This window comes from Catharus ustulatus, chromosome Z (assembly GCF_009819885.2).
Source record: "Catharus ustulatus isolate bCatUst1 chromosome Z, bCatUst1.pri.v2, whole genome shotgun sequence".
Classification (NCBI taxonomy): domain Eukaryota; kingdom Metazoa; phylum Chordata; class Aves; order Passeriformes; family Turdidae; genus Catharus; species Catharus ustulatus.
Genome location: NC_046262.2, coordinates 15,294,093 through 15,315,024, shown reverse-complemented (window position 1 = coordinate 15,315,024; position 20,932 = coordinate 15,294,093).

The window sequence follows — 20,932 nt, the reverse complement described above, 5'->3', positions numbered from 1 at the left end:
AGATAATTTTAAAATAGCTCTGAAACTACTCATTTTATACAGGTGATAATATGGTAGTTGTTTTTTACTTTAGGCTTACTGTTGGTTTATGATTGGTCTGTTTGATTTTTGTGTCCCAAACTAGTGTTGTATTCACTGAACAAATGGTTATTATAGAGTGGTCAATATAAAACTGGACATGTAAGATCAAAATATTTCCACCAAAGGGGAAATGCATTTTACTAGCTGATGAAGCAAATGTGATGCAACCGTTTTTACCAAAGAAATGTGAAAGGGGAATCTTTATCAGGACTTAAGTGAGACATTGAGAGTTGCGATTTACTCTGAATAGTAAAATGTCTTCATTCTGACTTTTCTTAGCTTCATTCTCAGTTCTACTATATTGTAGTCCTTAGCAGGCTCAGGTATTTCAGAGTATGTGAAAGAAGTATTGGCGATACAGTACCTTCTCTGACTATAACTGCAATAATTCCTTATACTTGAAAAAATTATTGCACTGTCTGGGCCTGAAAAACCAGATTGGTGGTTATAATTTCTGTGGAATGTTGAGTTTTCAGGAATATACCTGTATGATAAAGATTCCTCTTGCTTAGATACTGTGGTTTTATGTATTTTGTCTTGGAGTTTCTATGCACTGTTAAAGCCAGAATGCATCTAGGTTTTTTTTATATTAATTTCTCATTGATATAATTGATATTTTTATTGTAGCAAGTAAACAGGGGCAGTTTTAAACATGTATTTCTGTATATTATATGGCATATTTTAGAGTTTGTAGTAATTTGTTTATAAAATAAAGCAGCATTAACATGTAATGGAAATGAGGCAAGAAACTGTTTTGAAAAAAGCTCACCATTTAATCAGAAATGGTAACAATCTTTCTGCCTTCACTTAGCATTCCTATATGATCTTGCAGTTGGGTTATAAAGTCTTGGCTAACATAGGCAAGTCATACAAGTAGTTCTTTGGCATTAGCAGGTAAAACCTGGATTAAGCATGGATTTTAGAAGCAACACATCTTATGGATATATCAGGACTATATTAGCTTGGTCAGACTGGCTGCTGAAACTATAGCTTTGTCTTGACCTGCCTCCAGCATGTTCTGCTTGCTTTGTCTGAAGAGTTTGGTGTTTATTTTTAGGTTGGTGTGTAGTTTTCATCATTTTAAGGGGTTTTATTCTTTGTGTGTTCCGCTAGGTTTAAACCATTTTGGGCTGCCCTATGGAGGGGAATGAAAAATAACCTTAAATAGTAATGTTATGTAATTGGCATAATTAATGGTCAAATTCAAAGGCATATACTCTACTTTTCTTGGTCCAAGTACCACAAGAAGTCTGGGAATCTTGAAATTTATCTTTTGAGATGTGTTGTGTATGTTCAACATGTTCCCAATGCAGTTGCTTTATGATCTTAGCATTGAATAGAATAAAAACTTTTTAAATGTAAAAAAACCCCAAAACTCTAGGCAGTGATTGATTTTTATTTTTTTTTTTTTTTCCTTCATTCAAGCCAGGAGATACCAAATAAGATCCAAAAAATTGTGTAATTTCCTTCAAACAGCAGTTGGAGTGAAATATAGGGATCCACAAAAATAGTTTTAATAATAGAACATTAATTTGTAATAAATTGACTTAGGTAGGTAGACTGAATCTTAACAATTACAGCTGTTTGGCAAATCTTGTCTTCAAAGATTAAAACCTTTTCTTGCAAGAGGGGATATTTTACCGAATTTTAAACCAGCAAAAGCCTTATCAGTTTCTTAGAGGAAAAGGTTGAAATCTGCAAAAGAATCCTGAACGGCTGCTTCCGAACACTTTGAGGGCTTCATTCCAAATTCTTCCTGCTCTTAGGTCCAAAGTAGACACAAGCAGCTGTGAGACCAATTTCCTAGTGAAGATGGACAAGCATTAGAAGAGCTTCCAAACGGGGGGTTCAAATAAGCCTGCATTACTTCTTTAGTATGGAGACTTAAGCATTACCCTGCAGTTCAACAAAATTGATTAGCTCTGGGTCCTTTGGCACACATAATCCTGGGAAAGAAAAGGAAGACTCATCAGTACTGATGTTGCTCTAGAATCAGCATCCATGTGCCTCTTAAGTCTTTTTCAGCAGGAGAAGGTGAGGTTTATATTCTGCCTTTAAGTTGCGCCTCAGAACCTTTGAACAGTAGCAGCTGAGCAGTGAAAATTGAAAAGAAACTGATTGGTGTCTTAAGGGCAGGGGAGGTTTTTAAGATGTGTTGTATACCTAAGTGTTGAGCTACCCAGCACATGTTGTCTGACACAGTTAGCCATGTGAGGATTCAGTTCTGGCTGGAAGATCTGCTGAACTAGGGTGGTGCAGATAGTGAGAAAGCAGCCAAATGAGAATGTTGGAGGGCTGTGGGAAGGAAGCAACCAGTTGAGAACGTTGTAGGGTTGTAAGAAGGAGCTGCATGTTGGTGTTCTGAGGGACAGACAGCAGAAGCTGAAATGACTTGCAATTAGACATGTAAAGGAAAGACTGAATGCAGATCTGTAGGAGAAAACATGTTTTCAGTTGTACCACTCAGATTGTGTAGGAAGTTCTGTACAGTAGCTGAAAACAATCTGCCATTGCTGAACAGTTGGAACAGATGAAAGCACAAAGCTAAATGAGATGTCTTGTAAAAGAACTATAAGTTAAATGCTTAGAAAATACTTCCCTGCTAGTTTAACAGGTTTGTAGTCTTGTTACTTCATTGTGCTAGAATGTGCATTTGTAATTCTTTGTAGGGGAAAAAAAAAGTTTCAAACTTTTCAACTTCTAGCTGAAGGTCTTGATTTGTCAAAATTTACTGTTGGCTGTTGAGTTCATTTTTGTAGTTGTATAATGTTTGTTCTGTCATATCCAGAATTACTTCCTTAAGGAAACTCTTCATCTGTTTTGTTTTTGCATTCAGCTACATATTTAACCAAGGAGATTTTGGGGTTTGTTTTTATTACTTATGATAATATTTCTATCAGCTGACTTGCCAAATTATTTTTAGATTGACATTAAAAGTTAACAGTGCCTTGAAGGAAGAAATTTGTTTATTGTAGTTAATTTTGTTTTTCCTCTTTTGTAATGTGTTTGTTGAAAGTTTTCCTCTGAAACTTGATAGCAAAATCTGTTTTCTAGTGGAAGACTACTAAGCCTAATGCTTTTTTCACGCTTGCCTTATTTTATATTCTGATTTTATAATCTATGCTTACTCAACTGTTCCATTGTATTGCTTAAGAAAATGGAAGTTCCCTCTGTTTGTTTGATATGTATCAGAAAATCAGGATGGTAGTTAGGAATAGTGTGAGTTGATATGTACTTTAGAAATAATTGCAATAAATTTTACCAAAAAGTGATTGTGATCTTATGCCTGGTGTCTTACCGAAACAAAATCAATTTTTTTGTGTATTTGTTAGTTGGTTTGTGGGGTTTTTGTTGTTTTTTGGTTTGTTGGGGGTTTTTTTGTTTTGTTTGTCCATACCCTCAGATCTTTAGACCCAGATTACTCATTTGCTTGATTACCCAACTGTCTTTTCTTAGGTCTGTAGCCTTCTAGATGAAAATTCCCAAAGATGTAGTCAACTCAGAGTAATTAGTTTTTAAATGCACACCCTGCATCTAGCCTAGATTCATACTTTGTAACTTGGGACATACAAGTTAGGAAGTTGCATCCAGTGTTTCACTGTAATGGGAAGTGATGCTAAGGGGTCTCTTCCAGCAGAAAACAGCAGCCTAAATAGAATATGGATTAGGCAGGCTAGGTATCAGGTCCTAAGATTTTATAAAGCATGAGATATCAAAACACATTTACGGGGGTGTTTGTCTTCCCATGATGATAAATCTCTGCACTTGCCTTGGAAATTGAAGTAAATAATGTTTTTTTTTTCCTTCTAGTTACCAGTTGAAGGAAGACTGAGGGCATTTTATTAGGTTGCCCCCTTCTATGATCATAAATGCATAATGGGACATTTTGTTAGTACATACACTGTGCTAAAAGATATATCCTTGCTCGTTGTTTTTGCCAAAAGAGCTCAAATGAGATAAATTATATAAACTGCACAACAGCAAATGTATTTTTGGTCTCACTTTTGGCAGCTGTTTTGAGTGTTTGTGAGCTTGTTCGTTCCTAGCAGAGGATGGTTAACAGGCAGGCAAACCTCTGGAAGAGGACAGAGTACCATTGGTGTTTGCTGTGCAGAAGAATGAGTCTACAAAAATAGAGTAAATCTAACTGCTACCAATAAATGATCACATCCTAAGCAGATGTAGGATGTGCAGCCAAGACATTTGGTGGACAAGTTATTAGCAATAGAGTAAAAGTGAATCTATGTGTTTGTAGTACCAAATAGTTCTATACTGTCTTTTAAAAATACCTGCTATTTAAAAGGCACTATGTAGAAAATGTTGAATAATAGCAGAGGAAGGCAAAGTTTGAAGTTCTTTTGAAAGCAGGGAATAATGGAATTTGTATCCTTTGCTGTTAAGGGTCATGAGTTTTCTAAATACATGGATACTTCCAAAAACCCTAAAAGAGAGCACGTAGAACAGTATTGTTTAAATATGCCAAACAACTTGACAGCTCAAACACATGCCATGGATTGGAAAGAAAAATCTCCCCAGTGCAAGTAGAACAGCAATAGCATTTCCATATTGCAGAACAACTGTTGTTGACTCACTTCAATTCTCTTTCTGTGGATAAAGAGCTGGTAATCATGTCTGACATTTTACATTACTTAAGACTGTCAGACACAATAAGGTCATGCAGTTACCCTTTGAAACTTGGGAACCAGAGGTGGGTTTTGGTTTTTTTTTTTTAGTGATGTATTTGTCTTTGTGAGCTGATCTCAATTTGCCACATAGCTCAACCATTACGTGCAATTGTTTTGTCAGAACTTGTAGGTTCAGGTGCAGTGGTCTGCTCAGAGAGTTCACACAGATTTCTGTGACCACTAACTTTTATGACTCAGAAATGAAGGAAAGAAGCAGTAAGAAGTAAATCCAAATCTCAGGAGATAAAGCCACTCATTCAGAAAAGATGAGTGTGTAAATCACTGCAAAAAATACTCAAGGACAACCATTAAACCACTGACAAAAAGCAGAGAACATATTTATTTCATTACTCTGCTAGTTAGGCCAGGCAGCAGAGACATGCAGGGACGCTGGCCCATTGGGCTCAGCCCATCCTAGTGGACAGTGGAGGTGCCCTGCTGCCTTCCCCTGTACAAGCAAAGACTTTGCACATGTCTGAGGATCTTACCTCTCCATGTGGTTTCTGTTTCTCAAAGGATGAGCAGCAGTAGACATAGGAAATGGGAGTTTTCCCACACTGTCAATTTCAGCATTCCCAGCTGCAAGGTTGCTTTGAGCCAAACTATTTTTCTTCACCAAGTCTTCTAGTTTTAACCCTTTAAACCCATATACTGAGTGTATGAAAAGTTCTTACTGGGCTTTTTCAATCCATATATGTATAGACACTACTGAGAAAACAAAGAGCAAAAGCACAGCCTGCTTTTCGAGAAGTGAATAAAAGCATTTCTGTCAGATCAGTTAACTTGGAAAAGTAAGCTGTGGGGTCAGTTCGTTACATCAGGCTAGACAGAAAGATCTGCACGTGACTGTATGCTCTGAGGTGTCATCATGAGGAAGTAAGATACAATATTGAAAAGCTGTTCAGGTGATTTTCACTTCTACCATGCCTAGGATTTTGACAGTACAGACATACAAACTGATTAATATTTTGAATATTGTTACCTTAACCCTTCAGAATTGCCTACCTTTGGAAGTGTTTTACATTGCTTCTGGCTTTCTGACATTGCTAGTAAGAAAAATACGCAAAGAAGAGAAGAGCAGGCTCGCATTTTGGAAAGAATGAAATCAGCTGCTTATTTCAGTTTGTAATGGTAATGATGCATATCAGATTTAGGACCCTAAGAATGACAAGCTCACTTTGTTTAACAGGAGCATAGGTGTTGTCAAGTTACCTGTGGGCTACTTTAGGGCACTCTTACCTTACTGCATGCAAAGGAAAAGGTCTTGGTAATGGAATAAGGGAAAGAATTGTGGCTTTATAGAGAAGGGAGAATTTGCTCACAAATGCTGTGCAGTAGTTACCCCTATACAAAATTTTAATGCAGAAACATTACTACTGGATAAAAATTACCAAATTTTAACAGGAAAAGTATTTTTCTGCCATGTCTTATATATGCAGTAACAATATTCATCAGGTGACAGTTACAAGGATACACTGGGACAAGCTGTCTTTGCACAAGATAATGGGCTTTTCTTAGATCATGGTCATAATATGTATGTTGTGTGACAGAAAACCAAACAAAACAACTGTGTGTTGTTTCTATGCTTTTGCAGGGTCAGAGATATCCTTTGCAGTAGCTGGATGATGTGCCTTTGATCTTGTCCTCTTAGTGACTTCTCCCATAAAAAGGTGTGTAAGTGAGAATACTTTGTGATGTTGATCCCTCACAGCTTGGACAAACCATGCTACAAATGAGCCATGTGTCCATAGTTTTAGCAGCTACATAGGGCAAGTTAGAAAGCATAACCTACAGGAAAACTGAGGAAAATTAATGTCACCCTCAGAACATCATGAGTGAGCAGAGAGGCAGGAGTGACAGGATTTCAAACAGAACAGTGAGTGGTAACAAGTGTGGGCAAAGATGTGTGCCAAAGGAATGCAAGGTGTTTGATAGATTTCAAGGGAGATTAATAGCAAAAGCTAACACTGGCAGTGAATTCAAGCACACTGTAGAACAGTTCTTTGAGAAAGGCATCTTCTTCTTGTTACCAAAGAAGCACAGAAATGAAAGAATGAATAAACCCGATAAGACATCTGGGAAAAACCTTTCCTTCAGAGCTAGCCCTCTTCATTTTTAATTAAAGTTTGGAAAGCATCTGCAAAGAAATCTTTCAGGTTATACACAGGTCTTCATGCTTAGATTTGCTCATAAATCAGTAGAAAGTAAAATCAGCAGACATGAGTATAGATGGTACACTGAGGAAGAGTCAGTATGGAGTAGTGTCAGCACACAAATGTATAGGAGTTATTTCAAGGAAACCATAAACTCATGCAAAGAAATGGTGTATTTGATTTCCAAAAATCTTTTTTACAAGGTCCCGTACTAGCAGTGTCTGAAAATATATGGGGAAAAAGCAACAGACCTATTGTAGAACAGCAGTTGATTTAACAAGAAACTGAAAAATTTGAATAATGTGCAGAGATCAGCATGGAGATCCACAGTGTAATAAAAACAAGAAGGGTGCTTAGGGAGCTGATAGACCACTGATAGTTAACTTTGAAAATAAGTTCTCAGAGTTACAGAGAAAAAACATTTTAAGAAAGATTAGGTGACAGATAACAGAAGTTGATAAAATAGCTAGTTTATGTACAGATTGTTAGGTTGTAGTTTTCCCAAGAGATGTCATTAAACTGAGAACTAACTGGTACAGCATATTATGAATATCAAAGCTTAGACAAGCTTAAAAAGTAATTATGTAAATTCACAAATGAAAAGTCTGCCAATATTAAGTACTGATTAGAGCCTTTGTCTCAAGGACATTCTAATCCAAGGATGGGTCAAATCATGACAGATATCCCTGAAGCATACCACTGTGTGCCTGCCGTACTCTCATACCCTTTCTGGTGATGTGCTAAGGGCAGCAGAAACATCCTGAATTTTTGCTAGTTCCCTTACTTCATGGTTAATGTTGCAATAATTATAGAAAAACTATACATACAGACAATACAGATTTCTTTTTTTCAAGATTTTTTGTCATCACTTAGGACTAAAAGACCCTTTAAAGCAAGAAAAACTAAGGTAATTTGTCCATTTTTTAATTTTCCCAATGAAATATACCATCCAGAAATCATTTATATACTTTAAATAGGCACCAATGCTTTTACTAGTATGATTTTTCACATTGCTTTGTATTTTGGGGTTTTTCATATGAGGAGAAGTAATAAATATTTCAGAAAAGACAATTGAAAGGCTATCTATTTTATTTTCCTGGATTATATTTTTTGTGTTGGAAGGGATGTGTAAGGGTAACATGCCCCCAAAGTCTATACTTGTCCTGTTGTTGGGCAGCTGGCTGTGGGAGTGATTTGACCCTGGCCAACAGCCAAAGCCCCACACGCCTGCTCAGTCTCTCTGCTCCCTGTGCAACACAGAGGAAATGGAAGGCAGGCAAAACCACTCTGGCATCCAGACAGTGACATTTCAATAGGGGAAGCAAAGGCTGTGCATGCAAGCAAAGCAAAACCAGGAATTGATTCACTACCTGCCGCTGGTGGGCAGATGTCTGAATTCTTCCTGGGAACCAGGACCTCAGCATGTGTAACAGCTGCTTGAGAGGGTGAATATCACATCCTCTGTCATACCTCATACTCTTTCTCCATGCCATTATTAGAGAGAGGGATGCTCTGTGGGGTGGAAAATTCCTGAATAGGTGGCTTTCTAATGTCCTGCCCACCCTGGATTTACGCTCTGGAGGGTCAGAGCACAAAAGAGAAACCCTTGACACTGCAAGTTTTGTTCAGCTGTGCCCAAAGCACTGCTGTGTTATCAACACTGTTCTGCCACTCAGCCACAACTTTGAAGCAGCACTGTGTGGGCTGCAGTGAAGGACAGACCCAGTGCAGCTACATTTTACAAGGCCAAGTCTCCTTTCCAACACTGGCCTGGAAACAAACCACAAAATGTTTTTTTTTCCTATACAACTGTCATAAACTTATCAAGTTTCTTGTCCACTGAGTTGATTGACTGTAAATTTCTGGCAGGAGTCAAAAAGGTAGAGGCTTAATTAATGAGAACAAGTATTTAAGCAGTACAATTCCTCCCCTTCTCCTGAAAACATTGAAAATGTATCATTCTTTAAAACATATATCCTTCAATAGTTGGCAACGGGTAAGGCAAATATACTTTTGGGATTTTAACGTTTTTCAAATAATCCATATTTGCCACTGATAGTTTTCAAGATTTGGGATGTTTCTGGAAGTAAAAACTTTTCATGCAAGATGAAGCAGCAACATCAAAAAACTCTTTCAGGCTAGAATCTGGTGGTGCAACTCTGTTGACTCATCTGTCAATCCAATGATTTCACTGACCAACGTAGCCTATATTTAAATTAATTTATCCTGAAAGAAATATATTGATGTTGGTCTTTTGGAGAAATGGAAGAACTGTTTCTGCAATAGTAAAAGGGTCACAAGAATTTCTTTCCGTTACTCACCAGGATCCCGAGCAACATGTGACTCCCAACCTCTGAAGGAAATCCTTGTAGCAAAATAATGAAAGCCACAGGAGGACGCGTGGTAAACTCTGTGCCCTAAAATACAGGGACCAAGTGAGGCAGCTGGGAAGTTATTTTAATAAGGGGGAAGCCAGTCAGGAAACATTCTATGACACTTGATGTCAATTTTTCAGGGAATTATTTATTTAAACTACTGGGCAATTAACCAAAAAAGTACCAATGAAAGAAATTCTACATCCTGCTCATCAAAACTTGATAACTGAAGTAAAAATACTGCTTCCTTGTCAGTGCTGTAGCTCTAATGACAATGAAGAAATAGCTGATAGCACATGATGTCATTCCGTTTCTTGCTGAAACCATCCAGTATCGCTTGGTTATAGTTACTCATTATTATCACTGATGGAAGGGATTACAGAAACATGATTAGAAGACAAAACTGCAGCCTAGGAGGAGACATGGTGCAGTGGTTTAACCAAATGACCGCAGGCAGAGATTGTTGCTGAAATGAATACAGCAGAAGAGATTTCTGCAAGCAGACAATATTACAGACAGTAGCATTTGAAAAAATCCTGTACGTGGAAGAATAATTGGAGATCTCCAAAGGGAAAGATCTATAAAGTATGCCTGGCTAAAATTATGGGCAATGGCAAAACACCAGCATATTGAATCAGAACATGATCATGGTCTTTTACTTGGTTATCAATATACTACTAAAATTGATTGCTTTCTTTTGGGGAAATTGGGAGAAAATGAGGTTCTAGTCTATTTTGTTTTCCCCCTTGACTTATTACAAGTCAAGCTAAAACCATTTGGCTGAGTCATTAAGTTCCAGATCATGTTTAAAAGAATAGTATTTTTCCATTACAGCAGTTCATAAGCTCTCAGCTGGTGTAAAGGGGCAGAACTGACACAGCTGAGTCAACCAACCAAAACCCCATCTTGATATATTTCTCCTGCTCTCACCAATTCTATCCATCAATGGCCGTGATGATAGGCAGCATTTTAACCAAGGGCAGACTTTCTAAAGACTTCTAGCAAATTCAATATATAGAAAGAATATTATAAAATTTTTATTGACTAGCTAATCCTGGAACGCTTCAGACGCTCAGCAGCCTTGCCTGTCCACCCATTTTCAGACTGTGAAAGAAATTGAGTGCTGGTGTTTGGCACGTGGTTCACAATCTGTGGAACCCCATGTTGCTTGAGAAGTTCAGTGTGTGTCACATGGAGCACTTTTGTGACTGCCACATAGAATTAGGGCAAGGTAATTATGTAACAAGGTAACATCACCACGTAATTTGGAAATTACCATTACCACACATCTCGAGAGAGCTCCACATTCTCCATTGTTCTTAAGTTATGAGTATTCATTAGGTTTTAAATAAATATTGATAAGGGATTAAATAATATGGTTTGCTTTGATTTATTTAGTTCAGCCCAATTCGAAAATGTTACTGGCCAAATATAAGCGGTAGAGTATTATGATTTCCAGCATTAGGCTGTTGAATGGTATCACTCGAAAGCAATTAGCTATCAGTACTTTAAAAGAAAACAGAGACTGCAGGAGGCAAAATAATTGGTGTCTCCACGCCTGCACCATCCGGGCTACAGGAGCGCTCGAGCGTTTTGCAAATCTTCCATTTGGCCGGAAGATGTCACTTTGTCACCGTGGTTTGCAGGTTTGGGACGAACTGCTGTAGATCCGCAGATCCCCACAGTGCCCAGAGCCCCGCGACTCGGCACAGGGATGTCCTGAGCACAGGGATGGATACCCTGAGCACAGGGATGTCCTGAGCACAGGGATGTCCTGAGCACAGGGATACCCTGAGCACAGGGATGGATACCCTGAGCACAGGGATGGATACCCTGAGCACCGGGATGTCCTGAGCACAGGGATGTCCTGAGCACCGGAATGTCCTGAGCACAGGGATGGATACCCTGAGCACAGGGATACCTTGAGCACAGGGATGTCCTGAGCACAGGGATGTCCTGAGCACAGGGATGGATACTCTGAGCACAGGGATGTCCTGAGCACAGGGATGTCCTGAGCACAGGGATGGATACCCTGAGCACAGGGATGTCCTGAGCACAGGGATGTCCTGAGCACAGGGATGGATACCCTGAGCACAGGGATGTCCTGAGCACTGGGATGTCCTGAGCACAGGGATACCCTGAGCACAGGGATGGATACCCTAAGCACAGGGATGGATACCGTGAGTACAGGGATGTCCTGAGCACAGGGATGTCCTGAGCACAGGGATGGATACCCTGAGCACAGGGATGTCCTGAGCACAGGGATGTCCTGAGTACAGGGATACCCTGAGCACCGGGATGGATACCCTGAGCACAGGGATGGATACCCTGAGCACAGGGATGTCCTGAGCACAGGGATGTCCTGAGCACAGGGATGGATACCCTGAGCACAGGGATACCTTGAGCACAGGGATGTCCTGAGCACAGGGATGTCCTGAGCCAAGGGATACCCTGAGCACAGGGATGTCCTGAGCACAGGGATTTCCTGAGCACTGTGGCCGCAGCCACCCATCTGAGGCACTCAGCTGGGCCTCCTGACAGCAAAGACAATATGGCACTCACACTGCAACTGTGCCCACCATTCTAATTTCTGATGCTTTTAAGGAACGTTTTCTATCTGAGAATTAGGCAATATTCCTAATTTTCTGCACCTATTTTATTAGTAAATTGTTGTTCTGCCAGCATTTGGCAACATGTACATCACAGGAGATAAGACTGCTTTCTGTTCAAAGAATAAAGTTACTTAAATCTCTGAACTGTTTTGTTTTGTTTTGAGCTGTGAGAGACAGTGCTGCTTCTGACAACTAACAGATGATAGTGAAGCGTGAGACCAAAGGCAGCAATGTTACTGAGAAGTGAGTGGGAGGGTAGGGAAGAACAGCCGTGGATTCTCAGACCTGATGTTTTCTTTCCTAATGTTGAGCACTTCTGTCAGCCTCCCAGCTTAGACATATATTTATCCTACTCCATCTGGATTTCATGAAGAGACAGAGATGCATCTAGTAGCAACTCAGAGTTAATGCAGCCATAAAACTGCCCTCTCTCTGTGAAGCAGCCTGATCTAAAGGACTCCCTCTTGTTCAGCATCACAGTAAAATGCTGGAAGATAGCACCAGGATTAATCTGGACCACTTCTTCTTCACTGGGTTTTTTTTCAACAAAGAAGGACAAAGATGCAGTGCTTGAAACATTGATTTATAAAATTGATTTGTAAAATGTACAGGTTTCTTTTCCCACTGGCAAAGTTCTACTTATTTCCACAACTGTTTTCCAGCATCACAGATTTCATTCAAAAGAAACAGTCAGTGAGTGGCAGATCTGTGCAAACATCCTTGTAAATGTTCTGTGGAGGAGCAGTTTTTAGATAATCACCTTCTGCACAGCCTTCACACACTCTCCCTGTCAGATCCTATTAGAATCATTGTGAATAACACTACTGTGCTATCCCAACATTATAACTCGTTGTCAACCTTGTTAGTTCATAATGTGCTGTGCCAGTACAAAAGACATGACCTTAGAGAATGGAGTTGATGAAGCATTACACAAGCACAATAATTCTATAAAATCAGAAATATGTAACATATATACTATATGCAGAAAATCACTGCTTAGTATGCTTTCACTTATTGTGATACATCACAACAGTATGGCTCTCTATATTTCAACGTAGGAAAAACAGTAAAGTTTTTGAGTATGTTTGATCCTTTCCACTGTGATAGAAAAAGTGACAGATTCTATCTCTAACTCATAACTATGTTAAAAAGATATCGGGAAGCTCCTGTAATTCACTATTTCTCTTAAATAATACTTTATGGAAATCTTAAAAGTGTGTTAAAAAAAAAAAAAAAGGAAAACATTGCTCTTATGCATCATACTGACTACCAGATTCTCATTATTTTCTCATTAGAGAATGAGGATATCTGTTTTATAAGATACAATAGGTCAAATAACAAAAATCCCATCAGCATACTCAAAACATATTTAGAGGCCAGAGATCCCACTAGGGAGGCTGTAAACTGAGAAAGTCAGAAGTTCCTGAGGAGCTCTCAGGAGTTTCTTCCTTTCTGGGGAAGATAGCAGGGCCAAGCAGCTGCCAAAATGATTCCCTTTTGCAGCTGTCTGAGTTCACTGGAAAATGGGCTGTTACAGTGTGTACAGCACCTGGCTTAATTTGCTGACAGCTGGGCAACATCATTTTACCAATGTATATCATGTGAACTATATACATTTTATAGTTTGTTGGCTAAGAATGAGATATTTGAAATATCATTACGTCAGTCTATGTCGTGTGAACAGGATATATTTTCTATTGTGTTGACTAAGCATGTGTTATTATTTGAAATAATTCTTGATTATTTTTTCTTTATTTGGGCTTTTTTTTAGTCTTCAACATCTCTAGTTCTAAAATATTTATGGATTTTTTCTAATGTTTGTTTTATGTGCTTTCTTCTCAGTGCCTTGAGGGACACACAATTCCTTTCCTATCTGAAGATCTTTAACGCCACGTCTAAATTTCTGGAAGAAATGAAGACATAACGTGACTATTTTTTTGAATACAGCTTTTGATTTGTTTTGGGAAGAGTATCCTGGCTAAAGGTCAAAATATACTTTTTCTGGCACAAAATTGAAAGTCTCTGTCAGCATCTTTTCCTCTCCTCCCTCCTATTACAAACTCTCATGTAGCAATCTCAATAGAACAAAAAACCAAAAACTAAAACAAACAAAAAAAACCCCACTAAAAAAAGCCCCAAAAATTCCTAACAAAACACAACACAACAAAACAAAATAAAACAAAACAAAACAGAACAAGGCGGTAGTTTTAATGATTTAGATAATTTAGGTATCTATCACTTTAAATACAGAAAATACTTCTCTGTAGCTGGTATTGATGAACAGTGGAAAGTTAAGAAATCAAGCTGAAATGCATGAAATATGTACTTTGTTAAAAGAAATGCATATTATAAAGTGAATATTGGAGGACCGTACTGTGTTCTGAGATATGAAATATATTAATATTTTGTTTCCATTAATTCCACTAAAACCCAGGTTTGCTCTGCCAGGTCTTATCTAGCTAAATACGTTGTTCATAGAATAAGCTCTCCGACCTCCTGTTGGTCTCCCAAATATAGTCAGATATTACGGCCTTTTATCATATGTCTACTTGGGGATTTTGTTTTTCACTGGTGATTAGGCCAGGCGGAGGTTAATGAGGAACAGTGTGCACAGAATGTGACCTTGCAAAGCTGTTTTATCCCCCAGCAGCTCACAGGAAACAGTCCTTTCTAGTTTGCAGTGAATCATTAATTCTAGCTGACAGACCTGAAGGCAGCATAGACATTAGTGTGCAGCCTGCAAGCCACCTCTCTCTGCAGACCTTACCAATGAAATCACTCTAGTTTCTACTGTCTTCTCCAATTTACCAGCACTTCAGAAAAACTCCTCCTCATCCCCAGAGACTTTTCAAAATGACCATAATCTCAGAACAGTATCAAATATTGCTGCAGTATGTTTGTAACAGACTGACAGATGTCCAGCCTAATATACAAGAGTGATAATTAATATTTTATATGATTCATTAAAATTCAACTGTTGAAATCAAACTGTTAATCATTTATTGAAGAGAAGCTGAAGTTATTCACAGGCTTGCGGTTTTGGGGTTTCTTGGGTTTTACTTTTTTGTTTGTTTTTGGTTTTGTTTTGTTTTGTTGGTACTGTTGTTTCCCCATCAAGAAACAGAAATTGAATAATGAATAAAGGACTTTCATTATCATACTGTCATTTGCACCACTCTCACTTGTAAGTCCTGATGTCTCGTATTCTCTTCCTTACTCTGCCACCAGGTATCATATTATCTGTACAAAAGCTTTAATAAAATTTCAGCATTAATATGCATGAGACTTACTTCAGGTAGCACTGACAGATGCAAGGAGTAGTATACATTGATTAAACCACAGGATTGATAACTTTCTCAATCCAAATGAATGTGAAAAGGATTAGCTGTGACAGGAAGTTGGGATATCAGAACAAGGAAATTATTTTATGACTGCAGAATCAAAGAAGTATGATCAGCTGGTGGAGATCTGTTTCATCAAAAAGGGTTCAGATAGAATATTTTAGAATATTTCTAAGTGTCCAGATCATGTTGTATGTCTGTGTTTTAGCTGTTTGTACTTAAATTTCACCATTATCTTTTCTAGTCCATGGAAAATTGAATTTTGTCTCCATGGGAAATATTGTATTATTTCATAGTAGATAGGGCAGTAAGAACAGATATGTCATGCTACAGGTCAGGAAGAAGAATTAGACTTCAGATGGTGTCAGTTCCCAAAGGCAGAGGTTCTTTTTTCCTTATTTGCTTCTGTCCAAATCAAATAGATTAACTTAGTTTAAATGGATGTCTGAGTTCATCTCATTGACAGCTCTTGCAATTATGCAATTTGAATATGGTAGCAGCAAGTTTCCAGGTATCATTGTTTTTGGTTTTCCCTAGCAGAAATATCAGTGTCCCCTATGCAAGCATAGGTGATTCCTAACTCACCACAATGATTTTTTCTGATAATTTTGAGGCATGTAACCAAAAAGGAGGCATTGCAACATCCAGTGCTGTGAGTGCTAAACCCTCTGTAGATCTAAGCTGCTTGCACTTCTGTGAAGGCAGCAGGAGCCGTGACACTGGGAAGTGCTGTTGTGGAGGTACGCTGAGAAACGACCTGCTCTGTGAGAAGATGCCATGTCCTGGTCCTTGGTTTATGATGTCTCTGTCCCTGACTGCTGGGGCTGGGTAGAAAGCTCATACAAGCAGAGGGAAAAGAGGAGCTCTGCCTTCAGTGGTGATATATGGACCTGCCTGCTTCTCTGTGCAGGAAGATGAAAATAGAGATGATAGAAACAAGTCAAATGAGTCTGCCTATACTCCAGGTCTGCAATGAGTAATGATGTTCTTAAACTTTACCTTGATAGAAAATCTTTATTTTATACTTTAAAACTTGTCTGTAATGCACAATTTTTTTCTTGGGGAATTCAGTGCATAAAGCTATCCTTTATTATTTTCAGAGTAAATTCCAGTTTTTGAAGTGCCTGAAAATCTGCAGTTCAAGCTTCCTTCAAGGTTCAAGGATTAAGGCTGCAATAATCATAACATAAGGTGCCATACAGGTAATCTTGTCCTGAAAAGCGTTAACTCAACCAGTTTGCAAACGAGAAAAACGTGGAAGGGAGCCTGAGGCTCTGGGCTCCTGCAGTTGGGCAGTGGATGATGCTCTGGCTGTGATGACGTAGCTGCTGCAATTGGGATGGTCACACCTCCCTGTTTCTAATGTGACACTTCCTGATCCCCCAGGTCTCCTGTGAGCTCTCAGAGAGATTGTTCAGAGAGTTCATACAGCAATAATCAATTTGTTTTGCAGGGTTAGTTTACTGAAGTGTCTGAACTGATTCACAAGGGCACTGCTCTCCAAAATGGTTTCATGCTCAGGAAAGTCCTGGTTTTCAGATTTGGGGGATAAATATCTTTTTGTATTCACAATAAAAGATATTTCAGAAAATCACCTCAAAATTTATCTTAATTTCAACCTTTTTAATTTCCATTTTTGTGCATGCCTTATAGTGTGCATAATTTACAACAGTAAATATATGTAACTTGTTAAAAAATAAAAATATATAAGGGGTGTGCTGAAAATCTTTTTAATGATGGAGTTGTGATCAAAAATTTTGAAGACTGCTGTATTAGAGAATCAGCTGATGAAAATCTGGGTAATGAGGGTGCAACCCATGTGAAGAGGTTGACACCGTTCTTAACAGTAACTGGTAAAATCAGTCCTCTGTTGTGATAGTCACCCACCAATTCCTCTTTTCATTAATGAGGTTAGCAGAATTAACAAAAACAAAAACAAAAACAACAACAAAAAAAAGAAGTCATATCCGTGGCCTTGACTTTTGAAATCACAGACTTCTCAGTGGCAGTACCCTCTAACAGAACAGCTTGACAGATGTGTGCTTAAATTTTCTAAATGCCTAGAACTGGTGAATCAAAGATTTTAATGTAGGTTTTCAAATGCACCTGTATTTCTAAAATTATGTTAGTTTCATTTCAAGCTGTCAGGCATTAGATTACACGTATCTATGTGGACAATATCATTCTCCCCTCTCTGGCCTGGGTCTACAACACTTTGAGTACCTATAGCTACAGGATTAGACACCTAATTTTAGATGGACAATGAAACAATGCTTACAGATTTTATCCTCTTGAGTTATATTTAATACTTGGACTGGATGGATCCTCATATGCAGAAGACAGAATAACATAAAAATCTACTTGGTGGCTTCACAGCTTATTATGAATGTAGTTTTCTACCTGAAAAATGCAGCTGGAATTGTACAACTGGGCAAATAATTCTGTAGAAAGCTAAAGCTGAAAAAAATCATATTAATACCTACACAAATATCTAGCAAAACCTAAGAAATAGTACAATTACGTGGGTAGAAAGAAAAGGTATTTTTCTGTATATTGAAAAACCAGCATCTGTATTTGGATTTGTACATGTTCTAGTTCTTGCTAGACTTACAAATAGGTTAAAATGTTACCATTAACTTCAAAATCTTGGAAGAAATAATACTAATGGCAAGCTGTATTTCCCAGATGAGACATTCTACTGTGGAAAATTCTTATTATAAGAAAAAGCAATGTTTGCTGTAATTCCAAAAGGCAGGTTTTTTTCGAAGACATTACTGTCAGCATCTACGCTTCACAGGCAAGTGACCTGGCAGAGAGAGGAGCACATGTTGCTAAAGGGATTTTTCAGTTAAGAGATCTCAAATTAACTGTGCTGGCAGCTCCTGCATCAGCTAGAGGAATATGCCCACTTTAGGGGTCAACAGTCCAAAAAATTCTGCAGCCTTTAGAAGGCAATCATCATCCAAGATGTCCCTCATAAAAGATTATTATGCTAATCTCAGCTTTTATGCTTTCCTCATTTTGGCAATAGCTTACAGAAAGTAAAGAGGGAGAAACTAAAATGACAAACCAAACTCACGAGGGGGCAGATCCCAAAGGCTGCACAGACACCTGGTCCATCTAACACATTTTACACGCTCCAATACCTAGCTGTAGTGCATGCCTAAGTAAGAAAACTAGAACAGAATCAGCAAACTGTAGTTGTTTCAAATGCCCTTACAACCTTCAAAAACATGCAGTAGGGCTTACTGGCTGAATGCAATGCCTCTGTACTAGCTTTCAGAGGATTTTCTTTCCATCACTTTGATCATAAACTTATTGAATCCATGCAAATTTTCTCTTTCCATAGCAGCTCATGGCAGCCAAGTTCCATAGTTTGATTGAACATCATGCAAACAACCTCCACCTCCGGTTTGTTCTCAGCCTTTCCACAATAGCTTCATTCAATGCTTTCTAGCAGGTACACTGGAAAATATCTACTCATTCTCACACAATTCACCCTCTCTCCTGATTTCACAAACCCACCATATGCTCTCCATAGGCTGGAGAATTTTAGGCTACTTAGCTGTTCCTGGTATACCAGTTCTGGATTTCTACTAGTAAGAAAGTATTTTTAGGAGAAGTATTTACACTTCAATCCACAAGTGGCTGGTAGTAGGATTTGCTGGAGACCTACATGTGAAAATTGAATTATGAATGGAACAAAGAAGGAAAATATGGAACAACTGTTTGTAGTCTCTTCCAGGGTCACTTTAGGCAATTGCAGTTGAGCTTTCAAATTTCTTTATTTGGGATATTGCAGATGTTAAAAGCTTTTGCAGGATCAGTAAGAGGTGAATAAATATTTGTGAAAGAAAAATGCAGCAAGATGATATATCTGAAACAGACGGACCTTTAGGTATGAACGTTGGGAGTATACCCTGGGAGATTGCTAAACAGTTTCCATTCCCTTTTTCCTTCACTCTTCTTTCTTCACTCTGCCAGAATTTATTGCTTTGTCAAAAGATGAAGAAGTTGCTAAGACAGAAAGATATCCTTGCATCTTTTGTTTTTATTTGTCTGTTTTGTTCTCTCATCTTTAGATAAAGAAAAATCTTTTGATAACCTGTGTTTCAGAGTTATGGGGTCTTTGGGCCCTCAAATAATTTTCAATAAGTCATATGATTTTAGTAAATAGTGATTACTTTTGACTGATTTTCTCTTGTTTTCTGTAACTAAAGTATGCTAACCAAGACAGGCATGGAGCAAAATCACTGATTAACTTATCTAGGGCAATAAAGGTCAGGGCCTAATGCATCATAATTTTCTTGCTCATTTTTGAGAATGCTAGTCAAAAATATCAAGCTGAATAATAAAGTTGAAATAATAATAAAACAAATAATTTGAAAATTATATTATATTTACAGTGTAATTGTGTCTTATCAAGTTTATCTCAATAGGAGGGAGATCTTTCCTACCTAGAAAGGTTTATGTCAGAGCTTTCTTTTTATATATCCCTACTGAGTCATTGGGTGACCAGATAGTTCCTACAGGTGGAAAGGTGCTGCAGAAGGTATATAATAAGCATTATAAACATAACCCTTAATTCCTCTTTTAAATTTTTTTTTCAGTTTTAATTCCTTTCAACATGGAGGTTAGACTTACATACTTTGAGGGGCAGACAGTATTTTGATGCTCTTTGCAAAAACAACAAAGAAAAGGTAAATCTTCAAATTTTCTCTCCTTACAGTTCTGCAACTAGGACAGCAAATTGTCTAGACATTTATATTTTTCTGTCTTTCTTTTAGAATTCCTGTGTGACTCAAACTCAAAAGCAGAAGCAAACTACTTCAAATGAAAAACCTGTTTAAAGGATGATGATTTATAGAAACTGAGTCATATTTTTTGCCGTGTTTTTGAAGAACAGACAGAGTGTACCACAAACATGTTTTGTAGTTCTGCAGGACCAAGTATTTTAATGAGATTCTCCTGTTATGTTCTCTTTTTTGGGGAAGCATAAGATGATGAGATAAGAAATCTGAGAGGAAGATTACTGATGATTAAATGTCCTTGCAAAGACACATATAGGATTACCATTAAAAAAATGCAAAATGAAGGCCTTGTCAAAAAGAAATTTGGCTAAATGACAAATAAATTGTTTCATATCAAGTAAAGAATTCTACTCCCATAATTTCTCAGTGGTCAGCAATACGTAAATAACCTAGGCGTGACCAATGCCTTTATTTATTTATTCAAAGAAAAAAATTAACATACAATGCAATCTACATTGAAAGGATCTGTCTGATAAAAGATAATTACAATATAATTAATTTTCAATTAATCCCAATAATAGACTAAAATAAATTGATCACTGAACAGATTAATGGTCAAACTTAAACTGGCTGAAGCTTCTGCTAGAAGCCGCAATACTGAATAGACTGAAGGATTTCTCTTATTTATAGCATAACTATAAATATTTCTGAAATACAGAAAAACAGTGTGAACTTTAGAAATGCAGTAACATAAATGCCATAGTATTAAATGTAAAGATGAACACATAGGGACTAAAAGATGTAAGAAAGAGGAGGAAAGATGTCAGGTTAGGTGACAAAAAAGCCTGTAGAATATTCAAAGTTCAGCTCTGAATAATCCACATTAGATTCACTCAAGAGAAATAAGGAAGTATGGCTTTAAAATAAAAAAGCC